This window comes from Sminthopsis crassicaudata, chromosome 1, assembly GCF_048593235.1.
Source record: "Sminthopsis crassicaudata isolate SCR6 chromosome 1, ASM4859323v1, whole genome shotgun sequence".
Taxonomy (NCBI): domain Eukaryota; kingdom Metazoa; phylum Chordata; class Mammalia; order Dasyuromorphia; family Dasyuridae; genus Sminthopsis; species Sminthopsis crassicaudata.
Genome location: NC_133617.1, coordinates 158,764,899 through 158,773,756, shown reverse-complemented (window position 1 = coordinate 158,773,756; position 8,858 = coordinate 158,764,899).

Below are 8,858 nucleotides of genomic sequence, written 5' to 3'. Positions count from 1 at the left end.
CAAACCTGGCAAGTAGCTGCGGTTATTATCCACATTTTACAGATAAAGAAATTGAGGCATATTGAGATTAAGTGGCTTGCCCAGAATCACACAGCTACTCAATGTCTGAAATTAATTTAAATTCAAGTCTTTCTGAATCTACTGCACCACCTAGATGCCCCTCATCTATAAAATGAGGACAATAGCAATACCTACCTCATAGGGTTATTACCAGGATCAAATGAGATAATGCATGTTAAGTACCTTGTAAACTTTAAGATATTATATAAATGTTAGTCATTATTTGAGAGATGAAAAGATTTAGGATGTTAGACAGGATACCTTTGAAATGTCTACTATCTCTAGCTGTGTTTTAGATATTTTGATTTGGATGTTCCATAGATATCTTAAGTTTAGCATTTCCAAAATGAACTTATTATTTTTTCCTTAAACTTTTCTTTCCTCCTAACTTTCCTGTTACTGTCTAGAATATCACATCTCCTCAGTCACCCATGTTCACAATTCAGTTATAATTTTCAACTCCTCATTATTTATCACCCTCTAGATCCAACCAATGATTAAGTCTTGTCCTTTCTATCTTCGTAATTTTTCTAATATATATCCTCTTACCACTTCATGTTTAGACTGTTGTGATCAGCTATGTCCTCCTGCCTTAAGTCTCCCACTCCAACCAATCGTCGATGTGATCTTCCCCAAATATAGATCTGTTCATATCACTGCCTCTATATAATAAACTCTAGTGGTTTCCTGTTATCTCCAAGGTCAAATATAAAATCCATGTTTGGTCCTCTGTTCCAGTGATCTCCTATCACCTCCAAAATCCATCCTGTTTGGCATTTAAATTTAAATCTGCATCCTCTATATTTCCATCATTTTACATCTTATACTACATGGACTGTGGTGCAATGGCATTGACCTATAGTGTTCCATGAATAGGACATTCTATCTCCCAACTCTGGGCATTTTCCTTGGCTGTCCCCCTTGCCTGGAAAGCTTTCCTTTAGCAATGCTATTTCTGGCTTTTAACATTTTGATCTAAAGCCTCACCTTCTCCAAGAAACCTTTCTCCATGTTCTTTGTTCTTAGTGCTTTTCCTTTAAGATTATCTCCAATTATCCTTAAATTATAATTTGCTTTCATGTGGTTATTTGCTAGTTGTCTACCTCATTAAACCTTTGAGGGCAGGGAATGGTTTGTGCATTTCATTATATCCTCAGAGCTTAGTACAATGCTGAGTACATAGTAGGCACTTAATAATTGTTGATTGATTGACTAGCTTTTTATATCCTGTACTTTCTCAATGTCACATCTTAAATCCCTTGGCTTCCTTCAGATCTTGACCACCTTATAAATGAGACTTTCCCTAATGCTCCCGGCATTATACTAATGTTATACTAATACTCAGCCAAAATATACTTGTATTTCTCATATATTTAAATTTGTACATTGTTGTCTGGAAGCTGGGTAGCACAGTGGAGTGCTTTAAGAGTCAAAATGGTTTTTCCTCCTCAATTCAAATCTGGCCTCATACATTTACTAGCTATATGATCCTGGGCAAATCACTTGCTATTTCCTCATTTGTACAGTAAGCTAGAGAAGGAAATGACAAATCACTTCAGTATCTTTTGGAGGAAAATCCCAAATGGGGTCATGAAGAGTAGGACAGAATTGAAAAAGAACTTAACAACAACAAAACACATTGTCTTTCTCCAATAAATTATAAACTCCTTAGAGATAAAGATTGTCTTCTTTTAACCTTTTTAGTGCAATTCTTGACACATTATTAAGAGCATTTGTTCATAAATTTAGTCAGAAAAGACCTCAAAGGCCAGCTAGACTGCCAAATTTTATTGATGAGGAAATAAACTTACAGAGGGAAAGTGATTTATCCAAGATCACAAGGATAATAAATGACCAGTAATAACTCAATATAATATTTTATTGATTGAATCTAACTTTCCAGTGCAAATATTTGTTCAACTATTTTATTCCCCCTCCCCCAGGAATGCAGTGATAAAATCAAACAAATAATACAAAGAAGCCCCAGAATATCTATAAAGCTATGGCATCTGATTACATTTAGCACTGTGATTCACTACTTTTTCAAACTAATGATTTATCTGGGGAGAACAAAAGGTTCTGTTGGGTCAGTAGCCAACAAATCAGTCTTCTGGCCACTCTGCTAAAACCAAACACAGTCCTAATTCTGAAGCTGAAACACAAAATTTCAAATATACTTTCAAAAATAGTTGAGAACTTTTGAAAAGATATGCTATTCTGAACTGTTGTAAAGTTATAAAAAAAAACTTTTCAAAATATTTTTATGCTTTGGACTTTACCCATCAAGCTTTATCTTGCCCAGAGCCAGACCTCCAGGCATTCTCTGGCTATCTCCACATTAGGCTACCTGCTCTCCAGACATCATTCCCATTCCCCTACCACTGGAAGCATGGACTCTGCTCTTGGGATCCTTTATATTTTTATGTGAGCTTTTTTTGCCTAATTTTATTTGGAACTAGGCTTCTATATCAACTTTTCTTTTCTTTCCTGGTTCCTAATTCTATTTTAACATGTTATCTTAAAGAGGTTTTTATCAAAAATACTTGATATAAAGATTGTTTCACAGTTTTCTGCTTTCCTTGGTTGCATTTTTTTGTTTGTGTAAAACCTTATTAATTTATTAAAATCAAAATTATCTATTTTACATTTCATCATGCTCTCTATCTTTGATTCAATCATGAACCTGTAACTTACTTAATTTCTGCTTTAAGAATTTGGATGCTCAAATCACTACTGATCAGAGAAATGCAAATTAAGACAACTCTGAGATACCACTATACACCTGTCAGATTGGCTAAGATGACAGGAACAAATAATGATGAAGGTTGGAGGGGCTGTGGGAAAACTGGGACACTAATACATTGTTGGTGGAGTTGTGAAAGAATCCAACCATTCTGGAGAGCAATTTGGAACTATGCCCCAAAAGTTATCAAACTGTGCATACCCTTTGATCCAGCATTGCTGCTATTGGGATTATATCCCAAAGAAATACTAAAGAAGGGAAAGGGACCTGTATGTGCCAAAATGTTTGTAGCAGCTCTTTTCGTAGTGGCTAGAAACTGGAAGGTGAATGGATGTCCATCAATTGGAGAATGGTTGGGTAAATTATGGTATATGAAGGTTATGGAATATTATTACTCTGTAAGAAATGACCAGCAGGAGGAATACAGAGAGGCCTGGAGAGACTTATATCAACTGATGCCGAGTGAAATGAATAGAACCAGAAGATTGCTGTATACTTCAATGTTGTATGAAGATGTATTCTGAAGGAAGTGGATATTTTCAATATAAAGAAGATCCAACTCACTTCCAGTTGATCAATGATGGACAGAAATAACTACACCCAGAGAAGGAACACTGGGAAGTGAATGTAAATTGTTAGCACTACTGTCTATCTACCCAGGTTACTTATACCTTCGGAATCTAATACTTAATGTGCAACAAGAAAATGGGATTTACACACATATATTGTATCTAGGTTATATTGTAACATATGTAAAATGTACGGGATTGCCTGTCATCAAGGGGAGGGAATAGAGGGAGGGAGGGGATAATTTGGAAAAATGAATACAAGGGATAATATTATAAAAAAAATTACTCATGCATATGTACTGTGAAAAAAATTATAAATAAAAAAAAAGAAATTTTGAAACATAAAAAAAGAATTTGGATGCTGTACTACTTGGTGCATATTTGTTTAATTTTGATATTACTTTTGTCTATCGTACTTTTTAGCAAGATGTAGTTTCCTTCCTTATCTCTTTTAATTAGATCTATTTTTGCTTTTACTTTGTCTGAGATCAGGATTGCTTCCCCCACTTATTTTTTTTAACTTCAACTGAAGCATAATAGATTCTGCTCCAGTTTCTTACATTTACTCAGTGTGTCTCTCTGCATCAAATATGTTTCTTATAAATAACAGATTGTAGAATTCTGTTTTCTTATCTACTCTGTTGTCCATTTCTTTTTTATGGGATGTTTCATCCTAGTCACATTCGGAGTTATAATTACTATTTCCCACCATCCTATTTTTTCTCCTGTTTATTTTATCTTTTCTTTTATCCTTTCTTTTCATGACACTGTTTTGTTTCTGTTTACCACCTTTCTCTGTTTGCTCTCTCTTCATCAGTTTCCTCCACCACCCAAAACTCTGACATTTAATCTCCTCCCTTCCTACTTTGGAATCCAGTAAAATAGACATTGTTCCTCTTCTGAGTTTGTCTTGATCTTCTCTGTCAACATAATAACTTTCTAGGGTTAGATTCTTTTTTGTTCTTTTTTTTTTTTTCTGGTCTTTTTCCTTTCTTTTAAATTTAAACTCTGCTCTCAGGATGGAAGAGACACTGTGCCAGTGGCTGCAGGCCCTGACTGTTTACCTAATTTTGTTCTCAGGTCCACAGGGGACCCTTGTATGTGATGCTCAGGAGATAGGGTGGGCGATGCTGTAGGAGGTCATAAAGCAGCTTATCTGGTGGCAGAACTGGAGTCCTAGCGAGGTGTCTGACACAGACTGAGGCCAGTGAAGTGTTTTTTCATTTCCTGGGCCTACACTAAAGCATATGGAAGTCAGGTCAATGGAAGATGTCTATTTTCTAGGGCTACATTGATGCCCATAGTGGTTCTTGAAGCCAAAGTCTACCAGTTCTCCTTTGTCTGCTGATGCACAGAGGGGATCCCGGTGTTGGTATTTAGTTGCTTTACCACGTTGGGGTTTGCTGAGGTGGGGCTTGCTGGAACAATTCCTGTCCTGGACTGCACTCTAGCTTTTACCTGAGTTAGATAGACCTTTCTTGCCAATATTCAAAATTTCTTGGGCTAAAAAATTGTTTTAACCTATCTTTTTGCTGGTTCTGTCATTTCAGAATTTGTTCTGGAGCTCTGTTTTATGGTTGCTTGTGTGTGGTACAGAAATGGTCAGGAGTCACCATTTAATAAAAAAAAGCTGGAGAGATCTCTAGAGTAAAGCAAAGTTTATTGTACATTCTCGAGAGAAGGGAATCCCACCCTTCCAGCAGACAATAGAAGAGAGGAAGTGCCTCCTGTGGGCAGGACAGAACTTTTTTTTTTTTCCCTGAAGCTGGGGTTAAGTGACTTGCCCAGGGTCACACAGCTAGGAAGTGTTAAATGTCTGACACCAGATTTGAACTCAGGTCCTCCTGCCCCTAGAACAGCACCTTTAATCCCTAACACAAAACACCTCCTCCCACCACTGATCCTCATCCTCATTGGCTGAGAGTCCTACATTCTAAATGGGAGATCTACCCACGAAATTGAACTTGACCAATAAGTACATAGTTGCCCATATTTGACTGAAATAGGGAGGAAATTGTGTCATGGAAGGATAGCTGGAAGGGGAATCAATTAAGCCCTTGACTCGATCTTCAGAGTCCTTCAGGCCTACTCAAACTCTGAAGTAGATGAAGCCTTACTCAATTTTCACAACTGTCTTGAAAATCTCACTTCATCTCATTCACTTGGATCTGAACAATGGAAGCATTATAGCAATTTATTGCTTTTCTGTTAATCTTTTAAAAATAGAGATGCAAGGAGTTCTGTAGTAATGGAATATTGCATGATCTTTCAGATGAAGTCACTGCTTAATTGTTTTACTTGGCTAAAAGAGACTTCTCAGTGGAGGGAGGATAATCTGTAAATGTTTGCAATATAAAAACAAAACACATCAGTAAAATTCTAAAATGTCAAAACAAAATACTTGGAACAAAAATGCAAATACATAGTAAAGCAAAACAAAGGTTCATGTTAACTATTCCCCAAAATGAATGTTTCATTTAAACTTGAGCTGCTCTTTGGTGATCTGAGCATTTGGTGATGCCGTGTTATCAGTCATCTGAAATCATAGTTGATCACTTCACTGATCAGAGTTCTATCTTTCAAAATTTATCTTTTTATAATGTTGCTATTTTATAAACTGTCATTTTGGTTTTGCTCTTTTTACTTCATATTACCTCATACAAATCTTTCCAGGTTGGAGCAGCTAGGTGGTTTAATGGATAATCTACCAGTCCTGAAGTCAGGAGGACCTGAGTTCAAATCTGGTCTGGGACACTTATCAGTTCCTGTCAGTGTGACCCTGGACAAGTCACTTAACCCCAATTGCCTGGGGGGGAAATCTTTCCAGATTTCTTTGAATCTTTTTCTTTCATCATTTGTTACAATGAAATGGTATATTCCATTAAAATAACATGCCATAAATTTGTCCAGCTATTTTCCAATTGATTTTCACCTTCTAAGTTTCCAGTTTTTTTTCACTACAAAAGGAGCTAATATAACTATTTCTTACTTTTTTTGATCTCTTTTGTTCTAGTAGTAGTATTTCTGGGTCAAAAAGTATAACTAGGACAGCTAGGTAGATAAAATACCAGCCCTGAAGTCAGGAGGACTTGAGTTCAAGTCTGACCTCAGGCACTTAACACTTCCTAACTGTGTGACCCTGGGCAAGTCACTTAACCCTAATGGCCTTAGCAAAAAAAAAAAAAAAAAAAAAGTATAACCAGTTTAGTTACTTTCCAGAATAAAAAGACCAACTCACAGAGCTACCAACGGAATACTAGTGTATCTATTCACTTGTTCAGTCTTTTTCAGTCGTGTCTGACTCTTCATGACCCCATTTTTTCTTGTCAGATACTGGAGGAGTTGACCAATTCTTTCTCCAATTCATTTTACAGATAAGGAAACTGAGGCAAACAGGAACCAGTGATTTGCTCAGGATCACATGGCTGCCTGAGGCCAGATTTGAATTTGAAAAAAAAAGTCTTCCTGTCTCCAGCTTCAGTATTCTATCCATTCTATGTCATATCTATGTCAGCCAGTGATAAATAATATGACTAGTACAGTCCCAGCCTCACTCCTTATTTTTAGGCTCTCTATAGAATGGTATTGTTAGGAGTAATTTTCCTACTTCTCTATTCCTCATTCCCAGTTCTATGTTCCTCATTTCTCTTCCTTATTAAGTAATCTAGAAAATATCTGCATTTTATTAGTCCTATAGATAACAGAATAGTCTCATCTTAAACCTACTTCTTTTTGTCTCAAATGACACATAAGGTATAGCCTTGAACTGTTTGAGCCTTTGTTTGGAGTATGGATCTTCCATCCCTCTGCTAATAGGAGCTGTTTTCTATTTTCCTTTGTAAGTAGCAATAAAGATTGTTAAGCTACCTCTATGTTTTTTATCTAGATTTTTCATCTGGACTGTGTCTACATCACAATTTATAGTTCTACAGCACCTCCAGACATTTGTTTTTCATCAACTTTGCCAGAATCTCAGTTGTTTTAATTTGCAATTTTATTAGTTATTTAGAATATTTTTATGACTATTGATAGTTTCAGTTTTGTCTCTTGAAAACTGTCTATATCCTTTGACTATTTGCTAATTGGGGAATGACTCTTATTCTTATAAATTTGAATTAGTTATTTATATGGCATGGATGTGAGATCTTTACTAGAGAAATTTGCTTCAAAGATTTTTTTCCCCCTGTAACTAGTTTCTCTTCTAATATTAGCATGCAGTTCTAAGCTTAAGTGGCTTCCTATATTTGATTTTGAAGTGCTGATAAAAGGTCTGACTACCCCAAATCTACCCCACCATCATAGAATTTAATTAGCTCATAGAAATCCTTTTTAAAAATGCAAATACTCATGGGACTAGCAGAGCCCCATTAAGCCATTTAGTCAGTTACCTCAAAATCCCAAAGGAATGACACCAACAAGAAGCAGTGGCTTAGTGGGGAAAATGAAAAGAGGGAAGGAAGTCAGGAGATTATGGTAAAGATGATTTAAAAGATGGAAACTTAAAGTCTAAAAGAAAACATGATGGCATCAAAAGATACAAGAAAGGCAGGCAATTGCAAGGATCAAATGAGACAGCATGTACATACAATCCTTTGCAATCTTAAAGCATTAAATACATGCTAGCTATTGTAATATTTATTTATTTTAAGTTCATTTGGAGGCATGTTGAATTGACATTGAACATTCAGCTAGTGATGTCCAGCAGCCAACTGAGAATATAGGACAGGAGCTCATAATAGAGAGAAGAGCTGAACATAGATTTTTACAATCTTGCATACAGAAAATAGTTGAAATCGGAGGCAATCCTATTATCTGAATCAAATATCAGGATTCATGGTATGACTGAGAATTATTATTTAAAGAGGCAGAGTTTTATATGTCTTATCATAGATTTAGAGCTGGAAGTGACTTTAGAGACAATTGACAAGCATTTTTTTGGGGGGGGCAAGTCAGTTGAATGAGTAGAGAGAGAGTGACATGGGTAGATCTGTTTTTAAAAAATCATGTTAGCTGCTGAGTGGAGGAATAAAGTGGGAATAGCTTTGAGACAGATAGACTCCTTAGATCTCCCTTTGAGATCTTAGGAGGCTCTTTTAATAGTCCAGATATGAATTGATGAGGGTAGTGGTCCAATGAGTGGAAAGATAGTAATATATGGAAAAGATGTTGTAGAAGAAATTATAGTATTTGACAGCTGGATGCATATTGGAATGAGCAAGAGAGACTGTCAAGGGGCAGCTAGTTGTAATGGATAGAGCACCAGCCCTGAAATCAGGAGGACCTGAGTTCAAATATGATCTTAACCCCAGCCTAAAATTAAAAAACAAAGACTAAACAAAACAAAAAAACAGATGTGACTGACTGAATAACAACAGATCTTATAGTTGAATACACTTTTCTTATAACTGAGGAAAATGAAGCGCAGACAGCACTAGTATTAAACTCCAGCATCAGATATAAAATACTGTTTCACATTTAAAGCCCAT